The sequence below is a fragment of the Salvelinus alpinus genome, chromosome 23 (assembly GCF_045679555.1).
Source record: "Salvelinus alpinus chromosome 23, SLU_Salpinus.1, whole genome shotgun sequence".
In the NCBI taxonomy this organism is placed as follows: Eukaryota; Metazoa; Chordata; class Actinopteri; order Salmoniformes; family Salmonidae; genus Salvelinus; species Salvelinus alpinus.
This window is the reverse complement of record NC_092108.1, coordinates 24,774,194-24,792,027: the sequence shown is the minus strand read 5'-3', so window position 1 is coordinate 24,792,027 and position 17,834 is coordinate 24,774,194.

The following is a 17,834-nucleotide window of genomic DNA, read 5'->3' as shown; positions in this document are numbered from 1 at the left end:
TTCGCGCCCGAGGTCGGGGCGAGGGGACGCCATAAAGTTATACTGTTACATTGGTGCCGTGACCCGGATCACTGGTTGCTGCGGAAAAGGAGGAGGTTGAAAGGGGGGTGAGTGTAACGGATGTGAAATGGATAGCTAGTTAGCGGGTAAGCGCTAGTAGCGTTTCAATCAGTTACGTCACTTGCTCTGAAACCTAGAAGTAGTGTTGCCCCTTGCTCTGCAAGAGCCGCGGCCTTTGTGGAGCGATGGGTAACGATGCTTCGTGGGCGACCGTTGTTGATGTGTGCAGAGGGTCCCTGGTTCGCGCACCGAGGTCGGGGCGAGGGGACGTACTAAAGTTATACTGTTACATGTACTCAGTGTAGAATAAACCACATGCAGAATTTGATATAATGTACTATATAAACACATTTAGGAGAAAAACACCAACTTTTGAATTTGACAAATCAGAGAAATTTGCTGACTTAAAAATCCACTTTTGAGAACCGCATGGTCTAGTTACTACTTCAAACAAAGTCTGGTCGTTGAAATATGGACATGATAGGCAGGTATTGATCTTTGTCCTGTTTTAACAGTGAACACGTTTGATACACCTAGAGTTGTGCCTGTGGGGCTGCTCAAAGTAGAGGCAAGTTCTCTCATACAGGAGAGATACTGGAGAAAAAGAGTAGTTCATTAACCGCCTGAACAGTCATGCTACAGAGTAGCGCAGGAAATTGATTAATATTTGTCAAATGAATGTGTCCTCCCCAAACAAGACAAAACCCTGATTTATTACTGTACGTTTCAGAACGTTTTGTACTATTGTGCTTCGTCTAAATGGTTTCTGTGTGGGATAATACATTCCTTATCTTACATCAAGGAAGTATCCTGTCACAGCAGTTGCGAAAGGGATTGTTTTGTCTCATGTCCAATGTATTATCTCCTACTGTGTATGACCAATGAATTTCGAAGACATTATGTAGTACGCAGTAGGGCATAACTTTGTTTTGTGACTCTAGCTTCATTAGAGAAATCGAAAGATAATAGCACGTAATCATGCATGGATCATTGACCTCTATTGAGGCAGCCTTTCATTGGAGTCCCATTCTCATAGAAATCTGTTCAATTGAGAACCCCTTATTACACAGCCAGCCTAGATACAATTCTCATTACTCTCATCTGACTGTCCTCTATAACTACAACGATCCATGCGCTCCCACCTTGCCCTGCCAATAACAACAACTCTCTCCATTATCGGCAATGGTCAATGTACACAATCAATCCCTAACTGAGTCAAAGCCTAGCATCAGCAACACTCTTTGTTCCCTAAGCAGCTCTGATACTGTACCTAACGGAGAGCAGAATTGATTGAGAGGAACTTACTGCTGCTAAAGCTTCAAAATATGAAATACAAATGTTTTAAATAATGGCTTGTTGTAAGAAAACTGCTTCCGAACCATATGGATTAGTCGGGAAAGTGAACCGATCGTTTTCTAAACTACTTTTTAATGGCATTTGTTTCAGATCTCTACATATGCAACACAGAGTAGAGGCCCGCTCAGCTAGAGTATATTTGGTACATTTGTATCTCATAATGAGGTAAATCGTTAGAGATAAAAGCCATAGACTATAACCAGAAGGGGTGGACAACTTCATTATAACAACTCTGTACACCGACTATATTGTACCAAGAAATATAAACCCCCCATCTACAACAGGGGTGGTTAATGCCTTCATGGAGAACTACTGGGTATGCAGGCTTTCTGTCCCAACCTGTTTTAACACATCTGATTCAGCTGAGGTCCTGGTGAGAAGCTAATTAGTAGAATCCTATGTGCTAGATTAGAGAGGAGCGAAAGCCTGCAGGCGGGTACGGAGCCCCTGATGTATATATTATCTTGATATTATCACTTTACATGTATGCACACACACACACGCAAAGCTTTTAAGACTGTTAGGGGAAAACAACATTTTAAGTTTGCTACTATAAACAGCCTCCACTCTTCTGGGAAGGCTTTCCACTAGATGTTGGAACATTGCTGTGGGAACTTGTTTCCATTCAGCCACAAGAGCATTTGTGAAGTTGGGCACTGATGTTGGGCGATTAGGCCTGGCTCCCAATTCATCCCAAAGGTGATAGATGGGTTTAAGTTCAGGGTTCTTCCACACCAATCTCAACAAACCACTTCTGTATAGACCTCGCTTTGTGCAAGGGGGAATTGTCATGCTGAAACAGGAAAGGGCCTTCCCCCAAACTGTTGCCACAAGTTGGAAGTTCAGAACTGTCTAGAATATCATTGTATGCTGTAATGTTAAGATTACCCTTCACTGGAACTAAGACGCATAGCCCGAACCATGAAAAACAGCCCCAGACCATTATTCCTTCTCCACCGAACTTTACAGTTGGCACTATGCATTTGGGAAGGTAGCATTCTCCTGGCATCCCCCAAACCCAGATTTGTCCAACGAACTGCCAGATGGTGAAGCGTGATACATCACTCCAGAGAACGCATTTCCACTGCTCCGGAGTCCAACGGCGGCGAACTTTACACCACTCCAGTTGGCTCTTGGCATTGTGCATGGTGATCTTAGGCTTGTGTGCTGCTGCTCAGCCATGGAAACCCATTTCATGAAGATCCTGACTAACAGTTATTGTGCTGAAGTTGCTTCCAGAGGCAGTTTGGAGATCGGTAGTGAATGTTGCAACCGTAGACAGACGATTTACATGTGCTACGCGTTTCAGCAATCGGCGGTCCTGTTCTGTGAGCTTGTGTGGCCTACCACTTTGAGGCTGAGCTGTTGTGCTCCTAGACATTTCCACTTCACAATAACAGCAGTTACAATTGATCGGGCAGCTCTATCAGGGCAGAAATTTGACAAAGTGACTTGTTGGAAAGGTGGCATCCTATGATGATGCCACATTGAAAGTCACTGAGCTATTCAGTAAGGCCATTCTACTGCCAATGTTTGTCAAATCAAATTTTATTTCTCACATGCGCCAAATACAACATGTGTAGACCTTACAGTGAAATGCTTACTTACAAGCCCTTAACCATCAATGCATTTAAGAAAAATACCTACAAAAGTTTTTGAAATAAAAGTAATAAATAATGAAAGAGCTGGTAAATAACAATTGCGAGGCAAAAAGTACATCTTTGCAAATGTATTAAAAATAACAACAACAAAAAAATACCATATTTACATAAGTATTCAGACCCTTTGCTATGAGACTTGAAATTAAGCTCAGGTGCATCCTGTTTTCATTGATCATCCTTGATGTTTCTACAACTTGATTGGATTCCACCTGTGGTAAATTCAATTGATTGGACATGATTTGGAAAAGCACACACCTGTCTATATAAGGTCCCACAGTTGACAGTGCATGTCAGAGCAAAAACCAAGCCATGAGGTCAAAGGAATTGTCTGTAGAGTGCCGAGAAGGATTGTGTCGAGGCACAGCTCTGGGGAAGGGTACCAAAACATTTCTGCAGCATTGAAGTCCTCCATCATTCTTAAAATGGAAGAAGTTTGGAACCACCAAGACTCTTCCTAGAGTTGGCCGCCCGGCCAAACTGAGCAATCGGGGGAGAAGGGCCTTGGTCAGGGAGCTGACCATGAACCCGATGATCACTCTGACAGAGCTCATCTGTGGAGATGGGAGAACCTTCCAGAAGGACATCCATCTCTGCAGCACTCCACCAATTAGGCCTTTATGGTCGAGTGGCCAGACGGAAGCCTCAGTAACTCCTCAGTAAAAGGCACATGACAGCCTGCTTGGTGTTTGCCAAAAGTCCCCTAAAGACAAGATTCTCTGGTCTGATGAAATCAAGGTTGAACTCTTTGGCCTGAATGCAGCCCATAAATAACAATTAAGATAGTGTCTAGTCTTCTTAACTAGGGGCTCATTTAACTATACAGGAGTACATTGTGTCTCAGTAACAAAATTACCAAACACCGCGTCAACAGATCGTTACCAAATAACCTGTTAAGTGGGCAATTCTAAATTGGGATTGGGACCCATCATTAATATCTATCTATTGTTAAGATTAAACGTTGACACTGTCTCCAACACATTTTGACCATGATGACAGTATCCCACAGGAGATGTTTAACAAGGTCCCTAGTAGCTATCTATAACCTTTCCCTACTCTCAAGCTGTGCGGCTTTTAACTCTTCCTCATGGACCTGTGACAGGCAGCCCTCACGGTGATCTCCCTTGTCAATGTATCGTTGTTAGATAACATTACTGTGTAGAAGACATGAATAACAATTATTTTTAGCTTTCAAATATAGCTAGCAAGCATAACCTTGCTAACGAAAATACACACACTCAGGTAGATTCTGTCAACGTCACATAATTTTACAAAGTAACTAGCTAGCTCCAGTTACTAGTTCAATTAGCTAGCTAATATGATTGTTGCTAGCTAACGTTATATCTGTCACTGACTTGGTACTCATCTTCATAGTTGTCTATGTAGCTTCCTATATACATCTTGAACCCCTTTTCATTCTTGCTAGCTGGAGTCTGAGGCTGATTTAACAATTCGATGTACATCATTAATATTAATTTGAGGCAAGTCCTGAAGACACCTAGAAAAAAAACTGCAAGATAGTGGTAGTAACGTTATATCGTTATATCGTCGATAACAACTAGACTGACATCCGTTCTATAGTATGCACCACCGGAAATTGCCACACCGGTAGGAAGTGTGTTTGGAACGTTTGATCATGGAATGTGCATAAGGGCTATTCTGAGATAATAACTTTGCGCGGACTGAGCGAGCGTTTAAGAGGTGAAATAGAACTAGAACTGCCCTCGTCCTCCGTCCTTCGCTACCACTACGAGGTAAAATAGAGCCAAGCAACCAGCATAGCAACGGACCCTTTGGTTCATTACGTGATCCAGTCAGAATTTTGCAAGTTCTAGCAACAGAAGCTAGAACTCATCGAATCCCATTGTTGGTTTAAAATCCCACCCCGGTCACGTGTCAAACTCTTACTCACTGATGTTGTTAAGGGATATAACGAGCATTGTCAAAGTCCCTTGTAAAAATGGAAACACTCCCTTGTAAAGATCATTGAGTGGAAAGAATTCAAGTAAAAAGACCCTTGTTAAATGCATCTGACTCTTGAGAACACGCAACTCACTGTTTCAGTAAAAGGGAATTTACTTGAGGGCAACATCTAAACAAAAATCAGGAATTGTTATCTTTGTCCAGTCAGAGCACTGAATCTGAGATGTCCTTTGAAGATATCTGGAGAGATCTAAAGATATCACATTTTATTTGTCACATACACGTGTTTAGCAGATGTTTTTGCGGGTGTAGCGAAATGCTTCTTTTTCTAGCTTCAACAGTGCAGTAATATCTAAGAAGTAATATCTAACAATTTCACGACAATACACATCAAAGTAAAGGAATGGAATTAAGAATATATAAATATTTGGAAGAGCAATGTCAGAGTGGCATAGACTAAGATACAGTAGAATAGGATAGAATACAGTATATACACATGAGATGAGTAATGCAAAATATGTAAACATTAAAGTGACTAGTGTTCTATTATTAAAGTGGCCAGTGATTTCAAGTCTATGTAAATAGGGCATTAGCCTCTAATGTGCTAGTGATGGCTATTTAACAGTCTGATGACCTTGATAAGGAAGCTGTTTTTCAGTCTCTCAGTCCCAGCTTTGATGCACCTGTACTGACCTCGCCTTCTGGATGATAGCGGGGTGAACAGGCAGTGGCTTGAGTGGTTATTGTCCTTGATGATATTTTTGTCCTTTCTGTGACACCGGGTGCTGTAGGTGTCCTGGAGGGCAGGTAGTTTGCCCCCGGTAATGCGTTGTGCAGACCGCACCACCCTCTGGAGAGCCCTGCAGTTGTGGACGGTGCAGTTGCTGTACCAGGCGGTGATACAGCCCGTCAGGATGCTCTCAATTGTACATCTGTAAAAGTTTGAAGGTTTTAGGAGTCAAGCCAAATTTCAACCTCCTGAGCTTCTTCGCCACACTGTCTGTGTGGGTGGACCATTTCAGTTTGTCAGTGATGTGTACGCTGAGGGAACTTGAAGCTTTCCACCTTCGCTGCAGTCCAGTCAATGTGGATGGGGGGGGGGTGCTAATTTTTTTGTTTCCTGAAGTTCATGATCAGCTCTTTTATTGTTTGATGTTGGGTGAGAGGTTATTCTCCTGCACCACACTCCCAGGGCCCTCACCTAATCAGGCTTGCTACTGTTGTGTCGTCTGCAAACGTCATCTGATGATTGAGTTGGAGGCGTGCGTGGCCATGCAATCATGGGTGAACAGGGAGTACAGGAGGGGGCTGAGCACGCATCCTTGCAGGGCCCCAGTGTTGAGGGTCAGCGAAGGGGAGGTGTTGTTTCCTACCTTCAACTCCTGGGGGCAGCTCGTCAGGAAGTCCAGGACCCCGTTGCAAAGGGTGGGGTTCAGACCCAGGGCCTCAAGCATAATGATAAGCTTGGAGGGTACTATGATGTTGAATGCTGCGTTATAGGCAAAGAACAGCATTCTTACATAGGTATTCCTCTTGTCAGATGGGATAGAGCAGTGTGCACGCGATTGCATCATCTGTGGATCTATTGGGGCGGTAAGCAAATCGAAGTGGGTCTAGGGTGACAGGTAAGCGATTGTGACAGGTAAGCGATTACCTCCCAGGAGAGAATTCTCCTGGGAGGTAATACGGTCTGCATTTAATTGTGAGGTATTCTAGGTCGGGTGAACAAAACGACATCTCAATCACACCATAAGTATTTAATCATGAAACATACACCCCGCCCTTCTTCTTCCCGGAGAGATATTTATTCTTGTCTGTGCAATGAACTGAGAACACAACTGGATGTGCAGGCTCAGACAGTATATCCCGAGAGAGCCATGTTTCCGTGAAACAGAGTGTTACAATCGCTGATATCTCTCTGGAAGGAAATCCTCACCCTGAGCTCATCAACTTTATTATCCAGAGACTGAACATTAGCGAGTAATATACTCGGAAGCGGTGGGTGGTGTGCGCCTCCTGAGTCGGACTGGAAGTCCACTACTTATTTTCCACTGGCTGTGTTTTAAATCAGTCTCTGGAATCAGTTCAATTGCCCTGGGGGGTACGAACAAAGGATCCGATTCGGGAAAGTCGTATTCCTGGTCATAATGCTGGTAAATTACCGCTGCTCTGATATCCAAAAGTTCTTCCCGGCTGTATGTAAGAACACAAACAATGTCCTGGCCTACTAATGTAAAAAAATAACACATAAAAAAACTGCAAAGTTTCCTAAGAGCTAGTAGCACGGCAGCCCTATCGGCGGACCCGTTTTACCATTAATAGTAGACTATGTATGAATCTTCAGTGAAATGAGCCATGGAATGCAACGTAGGCACGCAGAGAATGCATGTCTTTGCCTCATCTGAACGTCAGCATGAACAAAAGTAGTCGAAACAAACAGCCGGTTGCCTTTTCCTTTCCATGTCAGTCCTGTGGAGGTAAATTAAGGTGGAGACCCTAGTGCTCCTCTGCCTCCTCTCCTCATTCAGGTGTATAATCAGAGTGTTTAGTGAGGAAAGACTTTGAAGTCTATTTAATTCTGCCAGGGCTTTGCTTTGTGACTGTGATGATTTTGTTGTGCTGGCGCTCCTTTGCATAGAACTCCTGACACAACAATGGAAACAGTGATTGAAGAAAAAGAAGCTGTTGTACTAATGGAAAACACACTGTTAAAAGCATTCTCTGATTCTCTGAGTTCTTTGTGGTTGAAGATATTGGACCAGAGTTTGCTTTGTGACAAATTCCACTCCGTTTATGGTTAATTGCTTTTCAGTGTACATGAACAGGCACATTCTTTGCTCTGTTGTGTTGTGCTGTGTGGTCAATTCTTCAATTTGTCATCTTGAATGATATTTAGTTTGAATCACTAAATGTAGTGCCATTATTACCCTTCAAAAACTTGTACAGAGTGAGTCACAAAAAAGGTGGTGCGTCAGTGTTTGTGTATTTGCATGCCTGCGTCCTTGCACGTGTGTGTGTGTGTAATATTAATAATTCTGTAGGTGCTTATCCACTGAGTATACCAAACATTAGGAACACTTTCCTAATATTGAGTTGCACGCACCGCCCCACAATTAAGGTTAAGTTCCTTGCTCAAGGGCACATTGTCCGAATTTTCACCTTGTCGGCTTGTGGAATCAAACTAGCGATCTATTGGTTACTGGGCAAACACGCTAACCGCTAGGCTACCTACCGGTGTGTGTGTTATTTTGGTATCACAATTGAAATTCTAATGAAGAAAGAACATTACTAGCTGGCTAGCCAGTTGAGTAAAAACATTATTAAAAGCAAGCTGGCTACATCCTATGATTAGCTTCACAAGTGGTTATATTCTCACCCCCCCCCCCCCCCCCCCCCTTAAAAGATTTAGATGCACTATTGTAAAGTGGCTGTTCCACTGGATGTCATGAGGTGAATGCACCAATTTGTAAGTCGCTCTGGATAAGAGCGTCTGCGAAATGACTTAAATGTAAATGTAAACAAGAAAAAAGCAATCAGTTACCATATGGAATTTATAGACACAATAGCAGATGGATAAATGGTGCTCATATATTCAGCAAACATAAATAGGAAAAATTTAACTTTCTCTTTCAATGTGAATATTTGATTTAAAGTTATGTACTCCGTTTAAAAACTTGGATGCATCTTTACGTAACAAACCACAGATAAAAAAGCAAAGGTGTTTGTAAATGTAGTCCATCACTTACTTCATTTAAATAATTTTTGAAACACAGTTACTTTGTTTTTCCTCAAACTCTGTAACTGAAACACATTTTGAAAGAGACAAACTTTTATTAACTTAGTATCTGTGGTATTTGCATTGACAGAACGTCTAAATTGGGCTTCAAGCTAGTCTGGGCCTTTTCCCCCCCATCAGCCATTACATTAGATTGCTCCATGGTGATGCAATATTATTCTGTGCTCTCCTCCTTTCCTGTGCAGACTGAGTACAGTATATTACTGTTGCTTATGGCTAAAATGAGTGTCACTCATTTTAGGGTTGTGTCCACTGTATCTCTATAACCTCTAGTCTGTTCATTTAAAGATCTAAGAGTATGCAAACTAACTTCCCTCAGAATTTAAAATATTGAATTTGTTTTCTCGCATTCCCTCTCATCCACATGCGACGTGTATATAGAGCTCCAAAGAAAGCCTTGGAGGTTGACTAACTACTTTTAGACTGTAGCATAACAAATACGCTGTGAGTAGAGGTCACTGCTGAAATGTTGTAATGAAAATTCTGTTGATAGGAAATGCACACATTCCATTACCTTCTTTGCCTTGCAGAGTGGGAGGGAGGTTTTCTTAAACAGCCTTGCTGTTGAAGAGACAGTGAACGAGAACAAATGAGAGGCTGGAGTGAGACAATACTACATTATAGTATCTCCTTTTACCTTGACGATCTATTATTCAAAAGACAGATTAGACTATATAGTAAGTCATTCTCAGAAATGTGAATGGAAATGTATGTCTTGTACTGTATGTCATTCCAAGGATACAAACTAAGCAAAGGCTTCTGTGTTCCGGATGTTAACCGCATTCGTACTCCACCTTGAATGGCATTCAACATATTTTTCCACTGTGACTAATTGTTTCACTTTTTTTACACACTAATAAAACTGCTCAATTCAACCGAGTGGTAGGCCTGGCAAATTAATGTAGTAATGTGTGGCTTGTGGTCCCGTGTGGCTCAGTTGGTAGAGCATGGCGCTTGCAACGCCAGGGTTGTGGGTTCATTCCCCACGGGGGGACCAGGATGAATATGTATGAACTTTCCAATTTGTAAGTCGCTCTGGATAAGAGCGTCTGCTAAATGACTTAAATGTAAAAATGTAAATGTAATGACCCAAAATGACCCTACAATCAACACGGAAAGACCTCCTTCCGTCACACCCCCAATCATTATTTCCCTGTCTTCTTCACACATCTATAATTGTCTGTGAGGAGAAAGGGTAACCCCTTTACTGAAAACCACCTTCTGGCATTGTATCTCTCCACTTTGACCTACTGTAACCTGTAACTGCTATAGGCTACAGAGCCAAGACATAGGCATACAGACAAAAGTAAAGAAAGCAAACCTTATTCTTAGAACAGCATTCATAAAACATGCTATAAGGTTCTGGACATGCATGTCAGCAGGGTTTTCTTGTTATAATACAGATACAAAAAGAACAGACTACTGGTCCTATACATTAGAGTGTAACATACTAAGCACATCTTTAGAGTGAAAAATCTCCATATGCTCTGTCTTCTATGATTTTTATGTGAGGGAGGGGTGAGGTGAAAGTAAAGACCTTAAATCCCTCACCCCCCATACTGAAACCAGCCTCTTATACTCCTAAACACAGCTTCTAGTCTTCCTTGACCTAGTTTGCCACAATATTCATAGTTTCAATCAGGAGAGCAGCACGAGATACTCAGGGGAGACGGAGAGGGCCTCCTTTAAAAGAAGACACTTTGTATTCAAAACACACCATTAACTGAACATTCCCAATATACTCACCAGCAGCCCTATGGATCAGGCAGGCAGGAGGCTGTTTAAATTAGCAGTATCTCTCATCTCAAAAAGCACTGGTTATTTCACATGGTTAGCCCTTGGCTGTTTGGGTTCTGCAGATGGAGGTCCCATGTAGGAGCATGAGCCGTTAGCTGAAGCCATGCATTTAGTATGACAAATGTGGAAAATGTACCCCAAATGTAGAACAACTGGGGAATATACATTTTACATTTACATTTAGAAGGATTACTTTATCCTAACCTAGGTATTCCTTAAAGAGGTGGGGTTTCAGGTGTCTCCGGAAGGTGGTGATTGACTCCGCTGACCTGGCGTCATGAGGGAGTTTGTTCCACCATTGGGGTGCCAGAGCAGCGAACAGTTTTGACTGGGCTGAGCGGGAACTGTACTTCCTCAGAGGTAGGGAGGCGAGCAGGCCAGAGGTGGATGAACGCAGTGCCCTTGTTTGGGTGTAGGGCCTGATCAGAGCCTGAAGGTACGGAGGTGCCGTTCCCCTCACAGCTCCGTAGGCAAGCAACAAGGTCTTGTAGCGGATGCGAGCTTCAACTGGAAGCCAGTGGAGAGAGCGGAGGAGCGGGGTGACGTGAGAGAACTTGGGAAGGTTGAACACCAGACGGGCTGCGGCGTTCTGGATGAGTTGTAGGGGTTTAATGGCACAGGCAGGGAGCCCAGCCAACAGCGAGTTGCAGTAATCCAGACGGGAGATGACAAGTGCCTGGATTAGGACCTGCGCCGCTTCCTGTGTGAGGCAGGGTCGTACTCTGCGAATGTTGTAGAGCATGAACCTACAGGAACGGGTCACCGCCTTGATGTTAGTAAATATACCTGTGATGCAGTACAGGGGAAAATATCTTTCTACAGTAATGTAGTGATTGAGGAAAAGTTGATGTGGGGTCTGAACAAGAGTGAGTGGAATCATAGTGAGTGCACTTCCACCTGTGCCAAATGGCTCATACGTCTTGACTAAGGCTGCAGTGCACTCATATACAGAGTGAAAGGGTACTCTAATGTATTTTAGATGGTCAGAATGTTTGTCTTGACAGATTCAAATTCTGACTTGCCAAATTGAAATGAAAACTTGTGAATTTTAAAGTAATAAGAGGCAGATCAACTGATGAACATAGACACAACTAGTGGTGACCTGTCAGAGGGCCCCACCTGTTTAGCTAAAAGAAAATATATATATATAATATTTTTTTTTTTGTTGCCTGTTTTGCATGTTATTTTGGCATTAATACGTGTCACGTATCAGTTTGCAAACAATGTAAAAAATGAATAATCATTGAGTTAATAAAACCGCAGACAAACATGGTCTCTTTTTTGCTTTTTTGAGTAAGGCAGCTCCAAAATGCATGTGTTTCAGCCAAGCTCAGTGATTTCTGTGGTGGTGAGACAGCCAGCGGAAAATACGGAGTGTAGGGGTTGGTAATGTTCTCTAGTTCCGCCGTGATTGGCTCAGTGTTCTGTCACTCATGGGGACCCTAAGTCACCGCAAAATCTACAGGGAGAGCTCGAGAATTCAAGCCCCTTGGGTACTGCCATAGTTACATTAGAAATGCCCATCCAAGGCGGCTCAAGGTCATTGGCCACAGACAAAATGACATCAAATCATGTTATATCTACAGTAGCTTTTGATTGGACATGTCAACATCATACTTTCAAAATCTTAGCTAGCAGTCATCATGAATCAAGTTGACAATCTACTGGCAAATCCTTTTCAATCCTTGTCATATGAAGAGAAATTATGAAGAGAACTTAAAGATAAAACGTATCGGTGCTCATCGGCCATTGGAAATAAACATTAGACAAGAAGTAGGAGATCGCAAATTCAACAATGTGCGGTTTGGAAGAAATCAGTGGCTAACTGCAAGCATTGCAAAGCAATCATTAGCCTGCTATTCAGTGGAGTGGATGTGTGGTCCAAGTCTGGGTTTAAGGGTCTCTTTTCCAAGTTTAAAAGGATAAACATTCAACTCCGACCTGAAGATCACTAACGTTATGATTCAACCTTGTCTTTTCTGTGCTCCCAGTTGTCTTGAATGTGCCAGAAATCCAGAGAATGCCAGACTTTGATGACAATTTTCCCACGAAGGACCGCCACACCACCATCCTGTTCAAGTGAGCACAACAAGGGGAGTCCAAAAATGTATTGTATGGTGCTGCATAAATAATGTAATATGCCAGGGAGATAAGTATACTGTAGCTAAGAAAGTAATACTAAGTGCATGTTGTGTAGTAAGCTGTTAGTAGCCCATGTGCCTCACCCTAAGAATTTGGTCCCTTTTCCCCCCTCATAATTTAGCCTACTGTTCTGACTTGGTGGTGCACATGTAGCCTATTTTAGAGTTATGTCATCATGCTATATTGTAAGATTTTTTCATTGTCTGGTTATATGCCCCCTTTATTTATTCTACGGTTTCGACTTGGTGTACAGGGAGAATACTGTAAGAACAGCCCATGTTCAGAATTCTGTTGCTGTACATTTCAAAAGTGCTGAACAAATAGTTATTGACTACGTCCGCCATAGCTCACTCATTAATGTCTTAATCAAAATTACAGATTGCCTCCCGAGTGGCGCAGCGGTCTAAGGCATTGCATCTCATTGCTGGAGGCATCACTACAGACCCTGATTCAATTCCAGGCTGTATCACAACCGGCCGTGATTGGGAGTCCCATAGGGCGGCGCACAATTGGCCCAGAGTCGTCTGGGAAAGGGTTTGGCTGGGGTAGGCCGTCACTGTAAATAAGAATTTGTTCTTAACCGACTTGCCGAGTTAAATAAAAAAAAATATCTAGTAGAAAGAGGAGGAAGGGAAGCGCTACTAAGGTACACTATAGTATATTTTGGTAGATAGAAGGTGCTCTTTGGTAAAAGGTGTAAATTGGTCATCAAAAAGAAAGGAGGACCAAGGCACTCTTCATATAATTAATTAAAATGCCTTTATTAGTATGGCATGTTCAATAGAAACAAAGTTGTTTAAAAACCGACGCGTTTCGGCTGCATGGCCTTCGTCAGGGAGTACAGAAAAAGGAGAATACAATGTCCTCTTTTGAAAGGCTTTTCCAATTAGCCCTAATTAGAAGAGGGAGTGGTTACCAAATTGGACACACCTAGTAAGCAATAATATACACATGAAAAGGTGAAATACTGTAGCTATGTTATCATGAGCATACAACTCCAAGCTAGAAGCATCAGAACACCCAGAGAGGCAGTTCCAACCCTAACCATGACTGGGAGAAGTGTCCAGAACAAGAAAGCAATATATTCCACAGTACTCCAGAACACAGCAAAACATGAACAACAGTCCAAACATAGCTAGAGGGCAATTGAGCAAAATGTCCACTAGATGACAGCAAATGGACCCATCACGACCCTACAGGAAGGGTGAGAAATCCATATCTTCATTTAAACCAGGGTACTTAGTGGCCTGTAGTTTGTAAATCCAAAAACTTTCCCTTTGGTTTAACTGTTTAAGACGGTCCCCTTTTCTAATAGAGGCCGGAACATGATCAATACCCATAGCTTGTAGGGAGGCAGGGTTACCATGGTGTAAGGACTTGTAGTGCCTTGCCATGGGGTAGTCTTCATTGCCTACCCGTATGGAGTACTTGTGTTCCGCCAAGCGATCTTGAAGGCGTCTCTTTGTCCGTCCAATGTAGAACACCTTGCACTGTGGACATTCCAGTCTATAGATGACATGAGTGGTTTTGCAGTTAATAAAATGCTTGAGGTAATACTCCATTTTAGAAGCTGAGGACATTGTATTCTCCTTTTTCTGTACTCCCTGACGAAGGCCATGCAGCCGAAACGCGTCGGTTTTTAAACAACTTTGTTTCTATTGAACATGCCATACTAATAAAGGCATTTTAATTAATTATATGAAGAGTGCCTTGGTCCTCCTTTCTTTTTGATGACCAATTTACACCTTTTACCAAAGAGCACCTTCTATCTACCAAAATATACTATAGTGTACCTTAGTAGCGCTTCCCTTCCTCCTCTTTCTACTAGTTAAACAGCACGTGGGTGGTGCTTAGAGGAAGCAGCTCCACAGTTATTTCTTTCTGTGTTTTTTGAGGACATTTCACAACTCAAATTATGGATTTTACCCAAGAATCTACAAGATTTTCCTATTCCCATGAAGAGGGCCAAAGGATTATTACCACTACCTCCTTGCTAGATGAGATGACTGCCACAGAGAATACTGGAATGGACTTTAACAAGGCTTACAGAGACTTGCAACACCTTATGGAGAAAGATACTAAACTTGACCTCAATTCTATCACCTTGTCTGACTATTGGAGGAAAGGCCTAATCCCCAGAGGACTCCGTATTATGAAGTTTCCAGCTAATGGAGCACAAGGTAAAACTGAATTTAAAGATAAATGGGAGGCTATTCTCAACAAGTGTTCTTTTGACCTAATGCTACTTCTAATAGAAGATTCTAAAAAGGACAGACTAGTAGTCCAAACAGAAATTGAAGAATTAAAAAGGAAAATTTCAGAACACAGTGATATTTCTAACAAAGCACAATGTGATGAGATCTTGAAAGAGAAAGTAGACACATTCACTCTGACATTGAAGCAAGACAAGCTAAGAAAATTTAGAAGAGATGAAGTAGATTATAGAGATGGCAAGGTCTTTGCCTGGAGAAGACCAACACGCAAGAATTCAGAATCACATCTGCAGAGAAGGAAGCCTAGATCTGTTTCTTTCAACTTTACAAGCAGTGACGATGAGGATCACCCCAGACGCTCAGAGGCCAGCTCCTCCCAAGATTTTTTAGATCAGGAAGAGGAGCCACGCAGGTTCCTCAACAAGAGAGGGAGAGGACGCGGAAGAGGCCAACACGGAGGGGGAGGAAGAATTCAAGACTATCCAACCACACGGAGCAGGACCAGAACAAGGCTGTGATCAACATTTCTGGAGAACCCCTTTCTGATGATTGCATAAGGGTCTTGTCTAAAGGACTGTCCTTTGCCCCCACATATTCAACTAATGAATTTAATACAAAGATTGACCTATTTCGTTTCTACAGGAATCTACATCTGAAGGCCTGGTACAAGCAAACCATCTCTCCAACTACAGACGCCAGTGTCTCAGGTCAGGCAGTTTCTGTTCCCTCAAAAACACCTTTTAAGCCCAAGTCCACTTTTTGTCCTATAGTCCAGAATGCCACACTAAATACATTTGCCAAGAAAGTTAATTTTGATGTGGAGAATCTGTTTAAGGGCAAAATTGATTCCAACAAAACACGACGTAATCTTTCTAAGACAGAGAGGGATGCAGTTGAATCATTGTCCAAAAATGAACGGATTGTAATTAAAAAAGCAGACAAAGGTGGTGCTACAGTAGTGTGGTGTAAAGACAAATATGTGACAGAAGCCTACCGTCAATTAGACAATGACGAATTCTACCAATCTCTTACCTTCAACCCTACAGAGGACCTAAAAACTGAATTGAAAGGGATCCTCACAGAAGCTAAGGTAAATGGTTACATTTCAGACAATGAGTTCAAATTTCTTTTCAATGGCAGTCCGCGTATGGCTTCTTTTTACCTTCTTCCAAAAATCCACAAAAATCTTGAAAACCCCCCAGGCAGACCAGTCATTAGTGGTAATGAAAGTCTGACAGAACCCATCTCTAAGTACATTGATTACTTTATTAAGCCTTTTCTGTTGTCACTTCCAGCCTATCTTCAAGATACCACAGATGTGTTGAACAAAATTAAGGAATTGAAGAATATAGGTACAGCTTCCTTTTTAGTCACCATGGATGTGGAGTCTCTATACACCACCATTGAGCATCAACAAGGTTTGGCAGCGATGCACCATTTCTTGAGTACCCGGCCTGAAACTGAGATGCCTCCTACAGAATTCATTGTATCACTGACTGAATGGACTCTTAATCATAACATCTTTATCTTCCAGGACCGTATTTTCAAACAGGTCAAAGGATGTGCCATGGGAGCTTGCTACAGCCCTTCCTACGCTGGTTTGTACTTGGGTAAATGGGAAAATGACTTCATTTTGGATCCTTCTAATAACCATTTCTTTGACCGGATTATATGGTGGGGATGCTATATTGATGATGTTTGCCTGTTTTGGTCCGGCTCAGAAGATGAACTTATTTCCTTCCACCAATACCTTAACAGCATTAACCCTAACGTCAAACTAACTGTGGAATACAGCAAGGATAACATTCATTTTTTGGACCTCGACATTAGTAAAAATGACAAAGGTTGTTTGCACACATCAATCTTTAGGAAGCCTACAGATGGGAATACCATTCTGAGGGCAGACAGCTTTCACCCCAAAAGGCTAAAAGAGAATATTCCATATGGCCAATTCCAAAGAGTCCGTAGAATTTGCGATCAGGAAACAGACTACAGTGTCAAATCTGCTGAATTGGAGAATCGCTTTTTGGATCGGGGCTACCCCGTTCAGGTCCTGAAAGATGCAGGTATAAGGGCTGGATTACTTGACAGAGAGAACTTGTTACGAAGAGGAGTGCCTCGTGATACATCAGAGAGAGTGTATTTTGTTACAAAATACAGCACTGAAGCAGAGAACATTAAAAGAATCATTAAAAATAATTGGGGAATCATCCAAAGTGATACGCTACTACGCCAAGTCTTTCCTGAACCACCAGTCATAAGCTTTAAGAGATGTCCTACCCTAAATGACAAATTAGTCCACAGTTATCTTCCGGGTGACTCTTAAAAAACTTGGCTTGACCACAAACCCAAGGGCTCTTTTAAATGTTACCAGTGCAACCATTGCAGTAATATTGCACAGAAAAAGTATTTTGTTGACACAGCTTCTAAAATGGAGTATTACCTCAAGCATTTTATTAACTGCAAAACCACTCATGTCATCTATAGACTGGAATGTCCACAGTGCAAGGTGTTCTACATTGGACGGACAAAGAGACGCCTTCAAGATCGCTTGGCGGAACACAAGTACGCCATACGGGTAGGCAATGAAGACTACCCCATGGCAAGGCACTACAAGTCCTTACACCATGGTAACCCTGCCTCCCTACAAGCTATGGGTATTGATCATGTTCCGGCCTCTATTAGAAAAGGGGACCGTCTTAAACAGTTAAACCAAAGGGAAAGTTTTTGGATTTACAAACTACAGGCCACTAAGTACCCTGGTTTAAATGAAGATATGGATTTCTCACCCTTCCTGTAGGGTCGTGATGTGTCCATTTGCTGTCATCTAGTGGACATTTTGCTCAATTGCCCTCTAGCTATGTTTGGACTGTTGTTCATGTTTTGCTG